Raw genomic sequence first — 20,906 nt, forward strand, 5'->3', positions numbered from 1 at the left:
TGTGTCAGCCAGCCAGCCAGCGCCTGTGTGTCAGCCAGCCAGCCAGCGCCTGTGTGTCAGTCAGCCAGCCAGCGCCTGTGTGTCAGTCAGCCAGCCAGCGCCTGTGTGTGTGTGGGTCAGCGTCAGCCAGTCAGTGTGTCTGTCAGCCAGTCTCTGTGTCAGTGTCTGTCAGTCAGCCAGTGCCTGTGTGTGTGTGTGTCTGTCAGTCAGCCAGCCAGCCAGAGTCAGTCAGTGTGTCTGTCAGTCAGTCTCTGTGTCAGTGTCTGTCTGTCAGTCAGCCAGTGTGTGTCTGTCTGTCTGTCAGTCAGCCAGCCAGTCAGAGTCAGTCAGTGTGTGCGCGTCAGTCAGCCAGTCTCTGTGTCAGCCAGTGTCTGTCAGTCAGTCTGTCAGCCAGCCAGTCAGTCAGAGTCAGCCAGTGTGTGTCTGTCTGTCTGTCAGTCAGCCAGCCAGCGCCTGTGTGTCAGTCAGCCAGCCAGCGCCTGTGTGTGTGTGGGTCAGCGTCAGCCAGTCAGTGTGTCTGTCAGCCAGTCTCTGTGTCAGTGTCTGTCAGTCAGCCAGTGCCTGTGTGTGTGTGTGTCTGTCAGTCAGCCAGCCAGCCAGAGTCAGTCAGTGTGTCTGTCAGTCAGTCTCTGTGTCAGTGTCTGTCTGTCAGTCAGCCAGTGTGTGTCTGTCTGTCTGTCAGTCAGCCAGCCAGTCAGAGTCAGTCAGTGTGTGCGCGTCAGTCAGCCAGTCTCTGTGTCAGCCAGTGTCTGTCAGTCAGTCTGTCAGCCAGCCAGTCAGTCAGAGTCAGCCAGTGTGTGTCTGTCTGTCTGTCAGTCAGCCAGCCAGTCAGAGTCAGTCAGTGTGTGTCTGTCTGTCTGTCAGTCAGCCAGCCAGTCAGAGTCAGTCAGTGTGTGCGCGTCAGTCAGCCAGTCTCTGTGTCAGCCAGTGTGTGTCAGTCAGTCTGTCAGCCAGCCAGTCAGTCAGAGTCAGCCAGTCTCTGTCAGTCAGTCACCGTGTCGGTCTGTCCGTGTCGCCGCCCCGGGCCCGGCCAGGCCGCGCGCTGCCGCCCTCCCTTGTTTACCGCCCGCGGGCCCCGCCCCCACCGGGGTCCCCGGGCCCGGCCCGCGCGGGCGGCCGGAGCGAGCGTCGGGGGCGGCGCCCCAGGGCTGGAGGGAAACCCGGCCCGGCCCGGCCCGCTCCGCTCCTACCTCCGGCCGCGCCGGGCGGCTCCGGCCCCGGCTTCCGCTTCGCTCCGCGGCTGCTGCTCCCGACTCGGCTCCGGGGCCGGCTCTGCCCCCTCCGGCCCCGCCCCCACTGAGCCCCCTCGGCCCCGCGCCCGCCCCCGGCCCCGCCCCCCCCCGCGAGCCCAGCGCCCGGCCCCGCCCCCCGAGCCCCCTCGGCCCCCCCCCCGCGAGCCCAGCGCCCGGCCCCGCCCCCCGAGCCCCCGGCCCCACCCCCTCTCCCCTGAGTCCCCACCCCCCCCCGAGCCCAGCGCCCGGTCCCGCCCCGCCCCCACTGAGCCCCCTCGGCCCCGCGCCCCCTCGGCCCCGCCCCCGGCCCCGCCCCCCGAGCCCCGCCCGGCCCCGCCCCCCGAGCCCCCGGCCCCACCCCCTCTCCCCTGAGTCCCCACCCCCCCCGAGCCCAGCGCCCGGCCCCGCCCCCCGAGCCCCCTCGGCCCCCCCCCGCGAGCCCAGCGCCCGGCCCCGCCCCCCGAGCCCCCGGCCCCACCCCCTCTCCCCTGAGTCCCCACCCCCCCCGAGCCCAGCGCCCGGCCCCGCCCCGCCCCCACTGAGCCCCCTCGGCCCCGCGCCCGCCCCCGGCCCCGCCCCCCCCGCGAGCCCAGCGCCCGGCCCCGCCCCCACTGAGCCCCCTCGGCCCCGCGCCCGGCCCCGCCCCCCCGAACGCCCTCGGCCCCGCCCCCCGAGCCCCCGGCCCCGCCCCCTCTCCCCTGAGTCCCCCCCGCGAGCCCAGCGCCCGGCCCCGCCCCGCCCCCACTGAGCCCCCTCGGCCCCGCGCCCGGCCCCGCTCCCCCGAACCCCCCCGGCCCCGCCCCCTCTCCCCTGAGTCCCCCCCCCGCGAGCCCAGCGCCCGGCCCCACCCCCACTGAGCCCCCTCGGCCCAGCGCCCGGCCCCGCCCCCCTCTCCTCTGAGCCCCGCCCCCGGCCCCCTCTCCCCTGAGCCCCCCCCGAGCCCAGCGCCCGGCCCCCCCGAGCCCCCCCCTCCTCTGAGCCCAGCGCCCGGCCCCCCGAGCCCCGCCCCACCTGAGCCCCCCGGCCCCGCCCCCGCCCCCCTCTCCCCTGAGCCCCCCCCGGAGCCCAGCGCCCGGCCCCCCTCTCCCCTCCCCGGCCCCGCCCCCCTCTCCCCTGAGCCCCCCGAGCCCCGCCCCGGGCCCCGCCCCACCTGAGCCCCCCGGCCCCGCCCCCGCCCCCTCTCCCCTGAGCCCCCCCCCGAGCCCAGCGCCCGGCCCCTCCCCCGGCCCCCCCCAGGCCCAGCACCCGGTACCCACTACCCTTTCCCCCACAGACCCCGCACCCCACTGACCCCATCGCACCCTAGGTCCCTGCCCTCCTGGGCAGCTCCCTTTTCTTTCTTCCCTGCACCCCACTGACCTTCATCATACCGCAGTCCCCTCCCCAACCCCCTTCCCTTCCCCTTGTGAGCTCCCCGATTACCTGCCCCCACATTCCTCCCTGCCCTCACCCTCCTGTCCCCAGTGCAGCCCCACACTCCCCCCTGCCCTCCTCTCCCCCCCCCCCCCGCAGAGCCGTAGAGGTGACTTGCAGAGCCAATAGCAATGGGGTTGGTGCTTCCTTTTGCCCCTCTGTGGGGCAGGGGCAGGGGTCAGTCCACCTCACACAACAGGGCAGCTGCCTTTCCCTCTAGAGGTGGGGTTCCAGTTCTTGCCGGCTTGGCTTGGCTTCCCCTCTGCGGGTGGCAGGACAAGGGGTTGGCCTGTGGCACCAGTGACGCCAAGGGCCCCATACTGTCATGGGAGCCTCCAAGACAGACCGGCAGCATCAGGACCCTCGCCCCAGACTAGCTAGCAGAGCTAAGAGGGCTCCCCAGCCCCCTGCCTGGTTCCTCTAGGGAGACCTCGAATAAAACCAGGGAAAAGAGAGTCGAGCTCTTTGTTCTATCTAAGGCTGAAAAGGAACCACAGAAAATCTCCTAGCCTCTTAGGCCTTCTCTGTGTAGCACAGACTGTACAGGGCCCGCAGCTACATTCTTCCTGTGCAGTTCCCCTGGAAGTTTCACTTTCTCCTTGTGCTCAGCAAGAGCCCCCAATTTAGCCCTAGGCCGGGGGGCAGTACAAACCCCATTCCAACCCCCCCAGAAGAGCTGAGCAGCACGTGGGCTTTGCGCTGCCCAGACAGCCCTGTTACCCAAGGGCTGCACCGTTGCCCCCCTTGGAGGCTTGGCAGTGGCATCTTGAGAGCCAGACACACACATGGGCTCATAGTCCCTTCTCCTGCCTTTGCAGCCTTTGACAAATGCAGCCTTACCTGCCCAGATCCCATAAGAATGCTGCAGCAAAGATCCTTCTCCTAGCCTGGCACTTCGACCATGGCACTCCTGTCTCTGCATCCCTCCAGCGGTTCTCTCTTCTCTACGGCATCACAAGGAAGCTACTTGCCTTCACTTTCAGCCTCTCCCCGGACCCCATCCTACCCGTCAGCTCTCCGCCGAGAGTCGATTCCCATGGTGCAAGCCTCCATCACCCACTCGTTACATTTTCAGACCAGCACCTTGTGCTTTCTCTCCTGCTGCCTCTCGCCCTAGGGAGGAGCTCCCTCTAAACCCCCTCAAAGCTAGATAACTATTCACTTTCAGCCCCTGCTCAAAACTCCTTTTCTGTGACACTGATCACTAAATTAACACGAGTGCAGCAGCAGGCGTTCAGACATTACTGCTGACCAGTATGTCTGTGTATTCCCCGCGTTGGTCTGGCTTGTGTCTGGTACACTCTTTGGGGGCAGGACCACCTTTTGGTTCTGTGTTGGTACAGTGCCTGGCAGCTCAAAACTAGGCACTACGGTAAAACATAATGAATAATCCAGTTTTCAGAATAACTGCCTGCATTACAGTGTGCTCCAGCCAGCCAAACATGAGAGAAACGTGCTTTCTGGATGGACAGAGAGTTCTTTTGGATACAACATTAGTTGTGCCAAGGACTTGCATGTAATTGGGAGGGGGAGGGAAATCACTGCTAAGCAAGTGCAGTAGGAGTGAGATCATCACCCAAAATCATGGTGTTTTTCTGGCTTCCTTATTCCAGGTTAATCAGCTAAAGAGCTGCTGGGTTTAGTTTGGGGTTTTTCCAAATTTCACTGTGCTGTATTCAGAGTTCAGCTGGATCTTTGCTGTTCGAGATCGTAACTCACGGTCACATCACCCAGGCGGTCTGTGGAAGGTGTACGATGGAGATTTCATTGCATGCTATTTCCACCCTACAATACAAGAACAGTGTCACGGTCACATCACCCAGGCGGTCTGTGGAAGGTGTACGATGGAGATTTCATTGCATGCTATTTCCACCCTACAATACAAGAACAGTGACATTAAACAGGCAAAAAGAAAAGGAGGACTTGTTGCACCTTAGAGACTAACAAATTTATTTGAGCATAAGCTTTCGTGAGCTACAGCTCTCTTCGTCGGATGCATTCAGTGGAAAATACAATGGGGAGATTTATATACACAGAGAACATGAAACAATGGGTGTTACCATACACACTGTAAGGAGAGTGATCAGGTAAGTTTCAGAGTAACAGCCATGTTAGTCTGTATTCGCAAAAAGGTAAGGTGAGCTATTACCAGCAAGGGAGTGGGGAGAAAAACCTTTTGTAGTGATAATCAAGGTGAGACATTTCCAGCAGTTGACAAGAATGGCTGAGAAACAGCGGGGGGGGGGGGGGGGTGGAAATAGATTTACTTTGTGTAATGACCCATCCACTCCCAGTCTTTATTCAAGCCTAAGTTAATTGTATCCAGTTTGCAAATTAATTCCAATTCAGCAGTCTCTCGCTGGAGTCTGTTTAGGCAGCCGTTCAAAACAGGCAGAATGCAAAATCGTACGCTCCCTGCTGCAGGATACCGCTGAGGATTCAAATAGATAGACACACATGAATAAGGGGAGCATCCCCAATTGCAGTCGTTAGGGTATTGATTGGGAATGTGGGGAATGTCAGAATTGCCAGACTGGATCAGACCAAAGGTCCAGTATCCCACCTCCAACAGCACCTCTTCCCAGGGAGGTGAAAAGGCTCCCTAGGAAGCAGTTGTGGGATAATCTGCCCCTACGTAGTCTCACCTTGGTTTCTGGTAGTTAGAGATTGGTGTGAGCCCTCATGCACAAGGTTTAATACCCCTGTAATGGTATCTGGTCCTTACTCCTGCAGGGCACAGGTGCCTGTAGGAGACCCAAGGCAAAGCGGAGTACTGCGGGATGGTCTTATACCAGCCTGTGTTACTAAGTACACGAGCTGCTGGATTCTGACCCAACTGTAGCACTGAGGTTGGTGGTTTCATGCCTAAGTGCAGAGAGTTACGATAATAAAGCCTGGATGTCCTGAAGGCGGGTCACTGTAACTCCGGTAAGTCTGAGTCACTGTCAGTGGCTTGGTTTCCCTGCAATGGGGTCAGAACTTCCTGTTGTGTGAAGTGGGCCTTGGGGGCCCAGGCACGTTGGCTTGTCGCTCCTGAAGACGGAAGGGAAAGAGATGCCAGCAATATTTCTGGCCCCTCTAGCTCCCCTGGGCTTCCAATTCCTCCCTGGGCCACACTGAGCCACAACATGCTTGGTGGGGCCACTGCTGCCCCCTCCCTCCCATGTAAGTATGGTGCGTCTCCGTAGCGGGGACCCCACACAGCTGGGGGCAAGGGATGGAGAGCAGTTACTAACCCATGGCCACAGGCACCACTGAGACATCAAATGTGCAGGGCCCCCTTGCAGCGCTGGCAAGGGCAGCTTCTAAGATGCAGCTGTCTGTACCCTGTGCTGCCTGTGTGGACATCCTGAGGGGTTTTTGCCTTTCTGCGTAGGTCACTGAGGGAGACAGGATAATGGCCCAGAGGCTGCGTCGGCTGGGCAGTTCCTGGACTCCTGTAGCCAGGCGTTCTGCTGCAGGAAGCAATACTCAGTACATTTGCTTCTGCTTCTGCAGTCTCGCTGGCCACATGGGATTTGCTGGGCTTTCACTTTCATTACCAGCACCAGCCTGTGAACTCTGCTGAACAGAACTTCCCAAGGGCCATCTGTGAACACCCACGCTCACGGGGAACAGATCTTTCCTTCACAAATGGCCCCACTGAAGCCAGGAAGACCACTTGGCCCTAACTGAGACCGAAAAGCTGCGCTCAAGAAGCCATCTGGCCCCCACTAGCCTAGGCCCAGGGGTGCTGGGGTTCCGATTCAAATCCTCCAGACATATATCCACAGCTACGATGATCAACATCCCCCATAACACACCTTTCCAGATCCATGGGTCCTACACACACCTGTCACAACATGTGGTGCACCTCAGTAAGTGTATCTAATGCAAGAATTATGTGGGTGACACCAGACAATCGCTATGCTCTGAATGAACTCACCAAGAAAATGATACAAGACAAAATACTCCACCACCTGTGGGTGAACACGCTTCACAAATGACAGGTTTCAGAGTAGCAGCCGTGTTAGTCTGTATTCGCAAAAAGAACAGGAGGACTTGTGGCATCTTAGAGACTAACCCATTTATTTGAGCATAAGTGTTCGTGAGCTTGCATCCGATGAAGTGAGCTGTAGCTCACGAAAGCTTATGCTCAAATAAATGGGTTAGTCTCTAAGGTGCCACGAGTCCTCCTGTTCTTTTTACGCTTCACAAAGTGATCACTCCAGATCTGACCTATCAAAGGAAACCCGTACAGCACCTTCAAAAGACAAGCTTGGGAACTCAGATTCATAACTCTGCTAGATACTAATAAAATCATGGTCTCTTCTTGAGATGCTGGTTTGACGGCTCATTTCAACAGTTCGTAACCTACTAACCCTCCTCTGTCCCAGAATTGCAGAAGTGTTAATTTCACACTTCACTTGAACTGGTTTCTTGCAACATGTTAACTCCTTATGCTTAACAATCTGTCCCACTGTATGTAGCTGGGACACTCAAAGAAGAGCCCAGTGAATCCTGAAAGCTTGTTTCTTCCACCAACAGAAGTTGGTCCAGTAAAGGATATGATGCCCCCACCCTCTCTCTCCTTGGGAAACGGGATCAGACTTCATCAACAGCAACTGCAACAGCTGCAGCCCATCTCCGCTGTTTCTGTTTCCCCAAAAAGGACAGTTATTACCACGACAGCAGGCTTGACACGACAGCGAGTTCTCAGCTTTCGGCAGAGCGCCCCCACCTCCACCCCCCTCGGCCCCTTTGGTGAAATTCCGTGAAGGTGGCGGCCGCTGGGGAAACAGGCCTGTCTGGGTGTGTCTAGGCAACACCCCTCTGTTGCCAACGTGGGGCGACTGGGTCTCACGTGGCGGCCCAGAGAGCGCCTGTCCCCAGCACAGGATCTGGTGTCCCACAGGGCTATTAACCACAGCCTGACCTCCTGCAAACATGCCACAGGGCCCAGCCCAGCCCGGCCCAGCCCAGCGGCTTTAGGAATGTCTCAGAGAGGCCCCGCAGGCTCCCTTCTGGCCTCTCCCCGTCACAGCTGAACAGACCGGCCCTTGCCAGGGCCGAGAGAGGATGATTGTGGGGTGGGCCGAGTGGAGTTTCCCAGCCTGCTGCCCTCCCTCTGCCCCAGAGCTCTGGGAACACGAGGCGGGGCTGCAGCCTGCCCCTCCTCACCACCTTTGTCCTTTCCAGGGGCGGGTGGGTGGACGCAGTAGCCACCAGCATTCCCTGGGGCACTGGACTTTGTCCTGCCTTCTGCAAGAGGCTAACCCGGGCCAGGGGCGCTCACGAATCAGCCACCTGGTGCTCAGCCCCCTCTGAACTCTCAGCCTGCTCAGCGCTGCTGGCATTAAGCTGTAGAGTCACTGGCCTGCAGGCAACGTCCTCTGTTACTGCACAGAGCAGGGTGTGCTACTCCACTCCCTGCCCCATGAGCCCCCAGCTGCCCAGCTGCCCTGCCCCCAGGGGGTTGGTTTCTAGGACCGTGGTGCCACCTGGACTCCTGTGCACTAAGAACCAGACCAGCAGCTCCACACTGACACACCAGACTTGATTCACGATTTTCACTGGCTGGCGGGCTGGGTTCAAAGCAGTGCCGGAGAGCCAGAGGGCTGCATATCCCACAGCCAGCGCCCTCGAGGGAGCCACTCCCAGTGCAGCATACCAGCTACTGCCACAAACCACTGCTTTGCCTCTCACGCCTTCTGCCCACCCAATGTGAGTTACATCCTTGGAGCAGCCTGCGGACAATTAACACCAAGATCTGGCAAACTTGTGACACCCGGCTTTCCCGCTCCCAGCTGGCACCAGAAGCCTTTCGGTGCCTAGGGGTATGTCTACACTGCAAACCCAGGCATCCTCTTAACTGGGGTTAGCTAACCCGGGTTACAACAGCCGTGAGGACACAGCTTTGCTTTCACCTGGGGTCCGCAGCTCAAGTCAAAGCCTACAGGGCCCTGGGGTGGAACTGGAGCTGCTGACCCAAGTTAAAGCCGAGGTGCCGTGCCTCCCCTGCTATTTTAACCTGGGTTAGTTAACGCCAGTTAAGAACACACCTGTTTTGGCAGAGTAAACACTAAGTCAGACCCTTGCTCACAAGACTCTCCAATGCCAGCCAGGCTGACAGATCAAAGGGAGCTGGTGCTATGGGGCAGACCTGGCTTTGATTCCCCACCCTGATGCCTTGTGGACCAGGGCGATGGCACTTCAGAGAGAAGCTTCTTGTTGTTACCCAGCCAGGTGCTGGTGGGCCCGGGTGAGATCTCTGTCCAGTCGTCAGTGGAAGCAAGGATCTCTCAAGTGCCTCCCATGGCACTCCTCACTGTGGTGTCTAGGCGCTGTGGGCAGGTTGAGACGTGGGTTTAGGGGTAAAGAGAGCCCCGCTTGGGGTATTTAGACAAACAGCAGCCAAAACACGTTCCTGCCCTACCCCCCCGTAACAACGACCCCTATTAACATCAAGATCTGTCTATTGACTCTCCACACCCTAAACAAGACGCCTAGGGCAGCCTGTAATGAGGCGAGAGCAGAAGTGGCCTTAGCTCAGGGTCGGCCAGTTATAGCAAGAACAGGCCGGCTGGCCCAGGAAGCCTGCCCAGCTCTTCCACTGTCCAATTTCCATCCCCGCTTGTGGCGGTTCCGACCAACGTGCCAAACATTCTCTCCCCCTTTGGAGGGGTTGTTTGGGTCAGCCCTGCCAGGAGCTCCCATAAACTCCCACAGAAAAGCCATGCACAACCTTGAGAAATAAGGATTTATACACATACTAATAAATAAGGATTTTCCACAGCATGCATCCGAGCAAGTGAGCTGTAGCTCACGAAAGCTTATGCTAAAATAAATTGGTTAGTTTCTAAGGTGCCACAAGTACTCCTTTTCTTTATACACGTACTGGAGTCACCGAGGAGTCTCAGGCCAGTTGTGATTATGCCGCCCAGCAAGCTGCATTGCAGAGTCCAGGATGCCACAGTCTATTCCTTGGGCCTTTCCGCCTCCTCTCCTCTGGTTTTGGGGTTATTCTAAGCTTACGATAATCACTAGAAACTCCCAGTTCCATCCGTTTCCACCAAAAAAAGGGAATAGAATGGGGGAGTCAACAGAAAATTCAATTCATCTCCCTCTCCAGATTTGCGAAGGAAACTCACACACCAGCAAGTTGCACCAAGCAAACAAACCTCTTTCACAATACAAAATCCACATGACCAGTCAGCAGTGCCATTTGGACAGTGACTGATCTAGCTGAGAAAACCAAGGTCACTTTTAACATCGACAGCTCAGGGGCTTTCCCTGCAGCACATGTCCAGACTCCTCTGGCTGAGAAATCTTTTGATGGACACCAGTTCTCTTATAGCAGCAGCCAGATACACAAGCCCCAGGGAAAGTTGGATGGTAAATAAGGGTGAAAAGTGGGTTTTCCCCACTTTCACTCACTTTTCCATTTTTGTTTCCAGTGGGAAAAATGGGGGGGGGGGGGTAAAAAAGGGGAGAAAAAACCCAAATCAAGAAAATACAAATGGGAACTGAAATGTTTCTGTTACCAAAATTGGCAACACAACATGAAGATGTCGTGGAGGGTTTTGGGGTGGAAGGAAATGAAGCGGAGAGGATAGCATTTTTTTGAGATTATATACCATGGGCCAGCCCCTTGTCAGGCATAAATCAGCACAGCTCTCTGGAAGTCAGCGAAGCAACACTGATTTACCCCAGCTCAGGGTCTGGTGCAACACATGCAATTCCCATCCACCAGCCTAAAAGGTCTTGCCTGTCAAAGGGTGTGTATGGCTGGGCATAAATAACCCCTTTGCATTTGAGCTGAGCAAACTGTATATTCACATGGACACACACTCACTGTCTCTTCGCACCTCCAAGCTTCTCAGAATATTTTCCCAAGCAGGAGTCTGAAGCAGCGTCTCCTGTCTGTATCCTGCCTTAGATTGCCAGCTGCCACTGCAGCATTCTTCCTAGCTTCTCTACAGGAGACTCTTGTAACCAGCGTCTTCTATCTAGACCAGTGCTCCCCGAACTTCTTTGGCCCCAGGTCCGCCCACCCCCTGGTACCTGGTCTGTGCCTCCCCCCAACACACACATGCTCCCGGGAGCCATGGTCAGCAGCTGGGGCTGGGAGTGGGGCTGCGGTTGAGGCCAGGAGCTGCTGTCGGGACTGGGGCTAGCGCTGCAGCTGGGGCCGTGGTTGGAGCCAGGAGCTGGGGACTGCGGCCGGGAATGGGCTCATGGTGAGGGCCCGGAGTTGGGGGCCATTCGCAGGAACCAGGAGCGGGGCTGGGTGCCAATGGCTGAGGCCAGGGGTTCTGGACCTGGGGGCAGGACCGGAGTGGAGCTGGGAGCAGAGTGGGGCTGGGTGGCGCTCCCTCCCTCCCCCCCATGGGAGGTGCCTGGGCCCCCCCAGTGTTCCTCTGTGCCCCCCTACAGGGGCAGTCCCTACAGTTTGGGGACTACTGGTCCACACTTCATACACTGGGTCCTGGTATTGCAGTTTCGCCCATCCCAAGACACACCTCCGTCCCTGTAAAAGGTGCAGTAAATGTAGCATGATTTTCTCTGAGGAAAGACTGTGATAACACCACCAGGACATGCATATCTGGACTGGGGCCATGGGCGTGTGGGTGACATGCCGCAGGGTGGTGTGCCCCACAGAACTCCAGGCCAGCCACAGCTGGGAGAGGTGCCGGGCCCTGTGTGTGAACATCACGCTCACTCCGGGGGAAGGATAACGAGGGGTAATAGAACAAATCTGTGGAATCTGCCCTGATTTCCTGATCTACTACTGCCCACCCCTCTGCTTGCGAGCCCCTGTAATGCAGCACCAGGCAAACAGACGTCCCTGAGAAGTGGCTGGAATTCCAGTGCTGTCAGACCGCGCTCCTGAGAGTTTTTAATTACACTTGGTATTCTGCAGTTTTTAATGGAACACAGGTTTGTCCCTAACAGCAGGACACTCTAGTTTTGGGGTCCGGAGAGTTAATTGCAGGGGAACAGGTTGGCATGAAAAGGATTTCTTAAACAGCAAAGGCACCACATGACAGCTTCGAAAAGGTGGATTTTTCCAAGCAACCTTTGCAGAATCCTGCCTAGAACTGCAAATTGATTGGATCCTCCGGTGGACATGGCTAAGGCAGGCCAGCAGACCTTGCTGCTCTGCAAAGGAGCTTTGCTTTTGCTGAATTCTCAAAGAGCCCACAAGGGTAACCGATGGCCAGCTGGAGCACTGTCCAGACCCAGGCACGCACTCTGTTGTCTCAGCTGAGCTCCCCAGGACCTGCCGTGGTGCAGCTTGTCTGAGCTGGGGAGGGAGCGTAGGCTTTGTAATTGATTTCCTAGAAAATTGTCTCTCCGGCTCCTGCATGTGGAGCGCGAGCTTGTGGCTTTCACAGCAACCTTCCCCTCTAATTATGTGGCATTTGGGGAGTCTTAATTATTCTCCAGGGCTGGAAGCACCTATTTAGCCAGGAGATGAGAGAGAGATGTTTCAGAGGAAATGAGGGGGTGTGAATGCTGCCCTTCCTTGCTCATCCCCCTACACTGTGCATGCAGCCAGTCACACCTCCGCTGCAATCCCCTGCACCACTCATGCCCCTTCTCTCCCGAGAGCTCCCGTGGCTCCTGCCGTGGGTGGGCTTCCTGGTGGGACACTGCATGGCTATCTGGTGTGGTCACAGCACCAATCACGCGAACCGGAGCCAGAGCCGGAGTAAGGCTGGGTTCTTCGGTTTACAACCGTTTGGGTGTAAGGAGGAGACGGGAGGTTCTGCTTGGAACCTTGCCAGTCCAGACCCACATCTCGGGTTTGTGCTTCTTAGGCCAGAAGAGACCACGGTGCTCTGACCTCCTGCAGAACACAGGTCACAAATCTTCCTTTAATTCAGCAATTCTCAGCCAGGGGTCCGGGGCCCTCTGGGGGTCCATGAGCAGGTTTCAGGGGGTCCGCCAAGCAGGGCTGGCATTAGACTCGCTGGGGCCCAGGGCAAAAAGCCAAAGCAGGGCGGCAGCCCAGGTCCAGAGCCCTGCCACCCAGGGCTGAAGCTGAAGCCTGAGCAACTCAGCTTTGCAGGGCCCCGTGGCATGGGGTCCCAGCCAACTGCCCTACATGCTACCCCCTGACGCTGACCCTGTCTTGTCTATGCAGAAAACCAGTTGTGGCACAGGTGGGTCGTGGAGTTTTTATAGCAGGTTGGGGGGGACGGACTCTGAAAAAGTTTGCGCCCCTCTGCTGTAAGTAATTCCTGCTGTGAGTCCCATTGCTGTGGGAGAACAAGAGCATCTCGTTTAGAAAAAAAACATTCTTGGCTTCCCAGAGAGCGCAGAGCTGTGAGCTAGGTGGCTACCACCTGCCCTTCGCGCGAGGGAGCCTGGTCCGTGCCCGCCAGGGGTCAGCTCCCTGACAGCCCAGCCACACGCAGCACAAACCCTCTGCTGTCCCTCATTCAGGATACTGACAGACACGCTCCAGCCCAGCATCCTCCCTGCACCCGCTGCGGTGTCCATCCACCCCTCGTCCGCTGGACGCTCACACAATGACCAGACCTGCTGCTCCCAAAGGAACAGTTACACCTGAGTTTGCTAGTTCCATCTAGTCCCCAGCTCTGCTGAGCACACAGCACTTAGCTTTGTTTCTAGAAAAAGCAAGGATAAGATTATTTAAGAACATAAGAACGCCCCTACTGGGTCAGACCAAAGGTCCATCTAGCCGTGTCCTGTCTTCCGACTGTGGCCAATGCCAGGTGCCCCAGAGGGAGTGAACAGAACAGGGAATCATCAATTCCATCCCCTGTTGCCCATTCCCAGCCCTGGCAAACAGAGGCTAGGGACACCATCCCTGCCCAGCCTGGCTAATAGCCATTAATGGACCTATCCTCCATGAATTTATCTATCTCTTTTTTGAACCCTGTTATGGTCTTGGCCTTCACAACATCCTCTGGCAAGGAGTTCCACGGGTTGACTGTGTGTTGTGTGAAAAAATACTTCCTTTTGTTTTAAACCTGCTGCCTATTAATTTCATTTGCAAAAAGAAAAGGAGTACTTGTGGCACCTTAGAGACTAACAAATTTATTTGAGCACAAGCTTTCGTGAGCTACAGGATCTCCACTGTATTTTCCACTGAATGCATCCGATGAAGTGAGCTGTAGCTCACGAAAGCTTGTGCTCAAATAAATTTGTTAGTCTCTAAGGTGCCACAAGTACTCCTTTTCTTTTTGCGAATACAGACTAACACGGCTGCTACTCTGAAACCTGTAATTTCATTTGATGACCCCTAGTTTCTGTGTTATGAGAAGTAGTAAACAACACTTCCTTATCTACTTTCTCTACACCAGTCATGATTTTATAGACCTCAATCATATCTCCTCTTAGCCGTGTCTTCCAAGCTGAAAAGTCCCAGTCTTATTATTCTCTCCTCATACGGAAACCATTCCATACCCCTAATAATTTTTGTTGCCCTTTTCTGAACCTTTTCCAGTTCCAATAGATCTTTTTTGAGATGGGGTGACCACATCTGCACGCAGTATTCAAGATGTGGGCGTACCATGGATTTATATAGAGGGAATATGATATTTTCTGTCCTATTATCTATCCCTTTCTTAATGATTCCCAACATTCCGTTTGCTTTTTTGACTGCCGCTGCACATTGAGTGGATGGTTTCAGAGAACAATTCACAATGACTCCAAGATCTCTTTCTTGAGTGGTAACGGCTAATTTAGACCCCATCATTGTATATGTATAGTTGGGATTATGTTTTCCAATGTGCATTACTTTGCATTTATCAACATTAAATTTCATCTGCCATTTTGTTGCCCAGTCATCCAGTTTTGAGAGATCCTTTTGTAGTTCTTTGCAGTCTGGTTGGGTCTTAACTATCTTTAGTAATTTTGTATCATCTGCAAATTTTGCCGCCTCACTGTTTACCCCTTTTTCCAGATTGTTTATGAATACGTTGAATAGGACTGGTCCCAGAACAGACCCCTGGGGGACACCACTGTTGACCTCTCTCCATTCTGAAAACATTTATAACTACCCTTTGTTTCCTATCTTTTAACCAATCCATGAGAGGACCTTCCCTCTTACCCACGGCAGTTTACTTTGCGTAAGAGCCTTTGGTGAGGGACCCTGTCAAAGGCTTTATGAAAATCTAAGTATACTATATCCACTGGATCCCCTTGGTCCACATGCTTGTTGACCCCCCTCAAAGAATTCTAGTAGATTGGTGAGGCATGATTTCCCTTTATTAAAACCATGTTGACTCTTCCTCAACAAATTATGTTCATCTATATGTCTGACAATATTGTTCTTTATTATAGTTTCAACCAGTTTGCCCGGTACTGAAGTCAGGCTTACAGGCCTGGGATCACCTCTGGAGCTCTTTTTAAAAATTAGCATCACATTAGCTACCCTCCAGTCATCTGGTAAAGAAGCTGATTTAAATGATAGTTTACAGACGACTGTTAGTAGTTCTGCAATTTCACATTTGAGTTTCTTCAGAACTCTTGGGTGAATACCATCTGGTCCTGGAGACTTACTGCTGTTTAATTTATCGATTTGTTCCAAAACCTCCTCTAATGATTTATCAATTTGTTCCAAAACTTCCTCAATCTGGGACAGTTCCTCAGATCTGTCACCTAAAAAGAATGGCTCAGGTTTGGGAATCTCCCTCACATCCTCAGCTGTGAAGACCGACGCAAAGAATTTATTTAGTTTCTCCGCAATGGCCTTATCGTCCTTGAGTGCTCCTTTAGCATCTCAATTGTCCAGTGGCCCCACTGGTTGTTTAGCAGGCTTCCTGCTTGTGATGTACTTAAAAAAAAATTGTTATTACTTTTTGAGTCTTTGGCTAGCTATTCCTCAGATTCTTCTTTTGGCCTTCCTACTTGTATTTTTACACTTCATTTGCCAGAGTTTATGCTCCTTTCTATTTTCCTCACTAGGATTTAACCTCCACTTTTTAAAGGATGACTTTTTGCCTCTCACTGCTTCTTTTACTTTGTTGTTTATCCACGGTGGCTCTTTTTTGCTTCTCTTACTGTGTTTTTTAATTTGGGGTATACATTTAAGTTGAGCCTCTATTATGGTGTCTTTAAAAAGTTTCCATGCAATTTCACAGAGGACAGAGACTCAAATACTACTGAATCGAAACATTGGAAACCAAGGGTTACAGATCAATCAGCATCACCGCCTGCATCCTGGAGCCCTAACACCCTAAGTTCCTGCTCGCCCAAAGGCCTTTCCACAGCAGTTTTCAGCCAGGCTGGCGAGCCCCTCCTTTCATGAGCCCCAGCCGCTGACAACTCCTCTCCCCTGGGGGTTCATTTGCATCTAGGGTGACCAGATAGCAAATGTGAAATATCAGGACAGGGGGTGGGGGGTAATGGAAGCCTATATAAGAAAAAGACCTAAAAATCGGGACTGTCCCTATAAAATTGGGACATCTGGTCACCCTACTTGCATCTCAGGTATTGTTCCCATTGAAGTGAGCTGTAGCTCACAAAAGCTCATGCTCAAATAAATGGGTTAGTCTCTAAGGTGCCACAAGTCCTCCTTTTCTTTTTGCAGATACAGACTAACACGGCTGCTCCTCTGAAACCTGCTCCTAACCAGGATTTCACCATCTGTTTCTGTTTTTTTCCTGCAGCCCCTGCAATCTGTTGATTAGCATTTTGCTCTGACTGTAAATGTCCGCCCAATGCGAACCATCCAACACTTAATTTGCACATAGCAGCCAGAGTGAGCTAAGCTTCTCTTCCCCCTGCCTGACCACCGGGCCATGGGGATCACCACTTGGTGAGGTGCCTTAACTTACAGATGTAGAGAACACAAATTTAGTATATATCCCTGACTCCACACTTAGCTCTCCAGTGATTCTGATGACTGGTCTGACACAGGCTTTCATTGGAGACCTGCCACGGCACTCTTTGGTAAACCAGTATGTGGATCCCACACCCAGGGGATCCCTGCAGCCCTGATGCACCCTCTGCCAGTCAGCACAAAGTATAACTGGGTTCATAAAAGAATGAGATAAGTCAGGGGTCGGCAACCTTTCAGAAGTGGTGTGCCGAGTCTTCATTAATTCACTCTAATTTAAGGTTTCGCGGGCCAGTAATGCATTTTAACATTTTTAGAAGGTCTCTTTCTATAAATCTATACTATATAACTAAACTATTATTGTATGTAAAGTTAATAAGGTTTTAAAAATGTTTAAAAAGCTTCATTTAAAATTAAATGAAAATGCAGAGCCCCCCGACCGGTGGCCAGGACCTGGGCCGTGTGAGTGCCACTGAAAATCATAGGTTGCCTCCCCTGATGTAAGTTCATGGCTGATGGCTCATCCAATGGCTATTAACCAAGATGGCCAGGGATGCAATCCAGGCTCTGGGTGACCCTAAACCTCCGACTTCCAGAAGCTGGGACTGGACCACAGAGGATGGATGACCTGATAAATTGCCCTTTTCTGTTCATTCCCTCTGAAGCATCTGGTACCTGCCCCTGTTGGAAGACAGGACACTGGGATAGATGGACCATTGGTCTGACCTAGTATGGCATCTATTTTCCAGTTTCAGTCCAGATATGAATGAAATCTGGCAAGAACCAAGATAGTGGAAACCCAGCAAGAGCAATTGATCTTACAAAGCGCCCACTATTCCAAATGGGCTGCAGTCGTGGGATAACAGCTCGAGAGATGATGGCACAGGGAAATCTGAACCTTGGACCGAACCAGAACCCCACCCAGGTCTCACCAGGGCCTCCTGCATCTCTCACCTTTCAGAGACGCTTGTCACGCAGTTTAAAAGTTGTCAGAAAGGCTCCAACCTGTTTCAGAAAAGCAGCAGAGAGGGGCAGAGGCACTCAGTATTTCAGCCCAGCTCTAGCTCAGCTACTCTGCTGCCAGCGTGAGCGGCTTTCTGAGACGGTTCCAAGTGTGGTCAGGTCACTCCAGAGCTGCTGGCAAACGGGCGGCACAGCACAGAGCTGACGCTGCAGTTTGGCATCGTTGGAGGGGCCCCTCACAGTACCTGCTTGGCGAAATTCCATGGTGCGCTAGCATGCTCCTCTTCCTACTCCCCAGCCCCAAGAGTCCTCAGAACTCAGAGACCGTCTCTTGGGGCCCTGACTACCTGTGCCCTAGCACTGCAGATCTTTGCTCCATTTTGCAAAGTCTGCCTGTTGCTCCAACAGGGAAAATCTCTGGACTACTCAGTGTCTCAGGCCTACACAGATGGATCCTCCTGGGAAGCGGCCAATTCCTGCAGCCACTTAGTAATGCTGTAAGATTTTTCCCAGCACTGTATTCATCTCATTCAACAAGTCAGCAATTTTCTCCGTAATCACACAGTCCCTCTTTTGGAGCCTCACGAGCCCAGACATTGGAAGTTTTGGGAAGAACATTGTGAGTTAGGATCCAAAGTGCGCCGAGTGCTCTTGGCCGTCCATGGGCAGGGGCAGGGGGTCACTATCAGCGGCTGTTGTGCTGTGTTTGTGAGGTGGCTGATTCAGCTGGGACTCTCAAACTCATTTCACACGGGCTCTCAGTCCTGCTGTGGGCTGGCTTTGGAGCAGCCATGCAGAAGTGAACGCTTCTCTTTCCTGGGCCATTGCCATACCACGGATTAGCTGAGATTGGAACAGATTCTGCACCTTGTTGTGTTCTTGCCTTTTAATGAAGTTCACAAAGACCCAATGCAGATCGTGCCTTGTGTGCACAAGCAGGATGCAGCATGCAGTATCAGGGACTCTCATGCATGACTGGGGGCAGGCACAGGAGTGTAATTAGCACTGACAGGCTCACTGCTCAAACTGTGACAGCACAACTATGTGGCATGCAACAGCCGACCCAGCGGTGAGCACTACCAGGCTGTTGTGTGCACAAGGGTAGAGGGGTGCTCTGTGCACCAGGGGAGACTCTGTGAGCACTACTGGGGTGCTAGGGCACTTGCTGTCTCTCTGCCAGCACCAGTGGGGAGTCTGCGTGCCTGGCTCCTATCCACTTGAAGGAAAGGAGATGCTCAGGGGTGTGGGGTGAAGAACATGCCAGGTCAGGTTGGAGAGCTATGAGCTGGTGCTTCCAGATTCCATGTATTTGGCGGCAAAATATTCCTTCAGGGGAAACTGAAATCTGCCTGATTGTTCCCAAAGCCGTGTCGAAAGCTGAAGATACCAAGGCCATGGGAAGCTGGTGAATACAGAAAACCGACTGACAGCTGAGGGAGAAAGGGGCACGCACGGCCCCTGGGAGCTGAGGCATGGTGCATTCCAACTGAAAATAGGTCCTTGTTTTACTAGAGCAGGGGGGATGATGTAGAGAGGGCAGGTTCATCTGACGGTCAAACCAAACTGGTCCTGCAGGCCTCACACCCATCTCCCTGGCGGGCTCGGGTGGGAGGGTCAGACCTGCCTTGCTGCATTGCTGGAGCTCCAGCCAGTCCGATCCGTTTCTGTCACCCGCGGTGCTGCCTTTCTCATTTCCCCCTCAGACGCTTCACTCTGCAAAGCACAGAGTCACTCAGCTTCAGGGGGGGAAATCAATCTCATCCTGAGCTGAACCAACCAGAAGGAGGCTTCGTCTGGGAATGGGCTGGGGCCAGTTTGGGGGTCAGAGTTGTGCCCCCAGCCTGATATTGTGACTCCCCCACCGTCTGTTACCACCCCAGAGAGGGATCTTTAGCACAAGGTGTAGCCCTCATGCTTTTAGCTTTGGAGGTCCCAATTCAACCCCCGAGGGCAGCAGCCGCACGCTGCATCGGTACATTCTTGAAGGAGAACAGCAAAGAGCCATTTACGAACTAGCTAGAACTCTGGTTCAGAGGCCCAGCCAAGTGGGTGAGGGGACTCCCATGGTCCATGCGAGGAGCTGCGTGTTCCCTGACCGTTCCTGTTCGCAGAGCAATAGCGCCCTGCCATCTATAAACCAAAGAGCGAACTCCAGAGAGGGTCGCATGCGGCACAGCAACAACAGGGGGCTCACCCCCTTAGCAAGACCCATGCCCCATTGCTGTGCACGCCATCCAGCCTGGGAGACCATGGGTCCTGTGCACGTACAGTCTGGATACACCCTGTGAGACAAGGAAGAGATAAATGAGTGATGTCTCCAACAGCCGGTTTGTCTTCCCTGGTGGCAGCTTCCTTCACAGACTGAAAACAGGGAGTACAAGTACTTCAGACAGGAAGAAGACTCCTGTCTATTCAGGGATCACAAGCCCAGGCCCTGAACTCCTCAGCCCCTGCACCCTGCCGGTCCCAACTTCCTGCATTGGCTTCAGAGCCTTGTGCATGGGGAGTGCCATGGCCCTGCAGGAATTAACTTGTCTGGCTGGGTTCATCACATTCTAAACTCGTTTCACCAAGGGCAGGCGCCCCCACATGCCACCACACTGCACATTCCTCACCCCACCACTGAGCTAGGGCTGCTCCAAACCCCACACACAGTCTCAAGACCAGCCCCAGGCCCCCTGGCAGATCAGAGCGGGCACAGCTGGATGGGAGATGGGCAGCAGTAGTATGCTGGAGCCCAGCCTGGCCGGGGTGAGGAAAAGAGCGGGCCAGAAAAAATGTAGATGGAAAGTGGCTAATTTGTCGAAAAGGGAATTCCATGGGGTGGGGTGGGGGAGGGTGTCGCTGAAAAACTGAAAACTAGAACATTTTAACTGTTCGGCAATCAATAAACCAGAAACATTTCAGCTGGCCGGGCAACACTGCTGGGTTTTACTGAAAACATTCAGCTAGTTGGCTGAAAATGTTTTCGATTTTGGTTGCTGAAAACGGAAGACAAAAAAGGGGGTTTGGTTTTGCAATGAAAACCTGACCATGGTGTCGGAAAAGGTCGATGAAAATGGAGAGGTTTGGACATTTTTGCAGGACAAAAAAAAACGAAAACAAGAAACAACCCAAACAGAACAAGAAAACGTTTCCCCTCCGGCTCTCGGAAGGAGCCAGACGGGTGTGTTCCCAGGCGATGGAAACTCCCCGACACAGCCGCAGAACAGGGACCAGCGGCAGGGAGCAACTAGCACAAGCTGATGCATAAAGGGAGCCACCTGAAGCCACATTTCGCTCCCTATAAACCTGGCCTCATTTCCGGTCTCACCCAAATCAATGGGAGCTGTGGGCCCCTGGGGGTGTAAACGTTGCTCCCTCTCCCCATAGCCGGGGGGGGGGTGTCAGGAGGGATAACGACGAACATGGGCTCCCGTTCCCCAGGCTGGGTCACCCTGGGCAGGGACCGCACAACCCTAGGTGTTGCCATGAATTAACACATTGGATGTATTTTGTTCCCT

At 54.4% G+C, this 20,906-nt stretch overlaps 2 protein-coding genes across 3 annotated transcripts in view; one reads left to right on the forward strand and one right to left on the reverse strand.

The window, feature by feature from the left end:
• LOC140904001 (signal transducer and activator of transcription 5B) overlaps positions 1-1,292 on the reverse strand; it is a 45,851-nt gene extending 44,559 nt beyond the window's left edge. For both annotated transcript variants that reach the window (XM_073326111.1, XM_073326107.1), the window contains exon 1: positions 1,191-1,292. The gene's annotated coding sequence lies outside the window, so the exon portion shown is untranslated. The remainder of the gene's footprint in view (positions 1-1,190) is intronic.
• ATP6V0A1 (ATPase H+ transporting V0 subunit a1) overlaps positions 1,130-20,906 on the forward strand; it is a 192,822-nt gene continuing 173,045 nt past the window's right edge. The window contains exon 1 of the mRNA XM_073326097.1: positions 1,130-1,141. The gene's annotated coding sequence lies outside the window, so the exon portion shown is untranslated. The remainder of the gene's footprint in view (positions 1,142-20,906) is intronic.

The sequence above is a fragment of the Lepidochelys kempii genome, chromosome 27, assembly GCF_965140265.1.
Source record: "Lepidochelys kempii isolate rLepKem1 chromosome 27, rLepKem1.hap2, whole genome shotgun sequence".
Taxonomy (NCBI): domain Eukaryota; kingdom Metazoa; phylum Chordata; order Testudines; family Cheloniidae; genus Lepidochelys; species Lepidochelys kempii.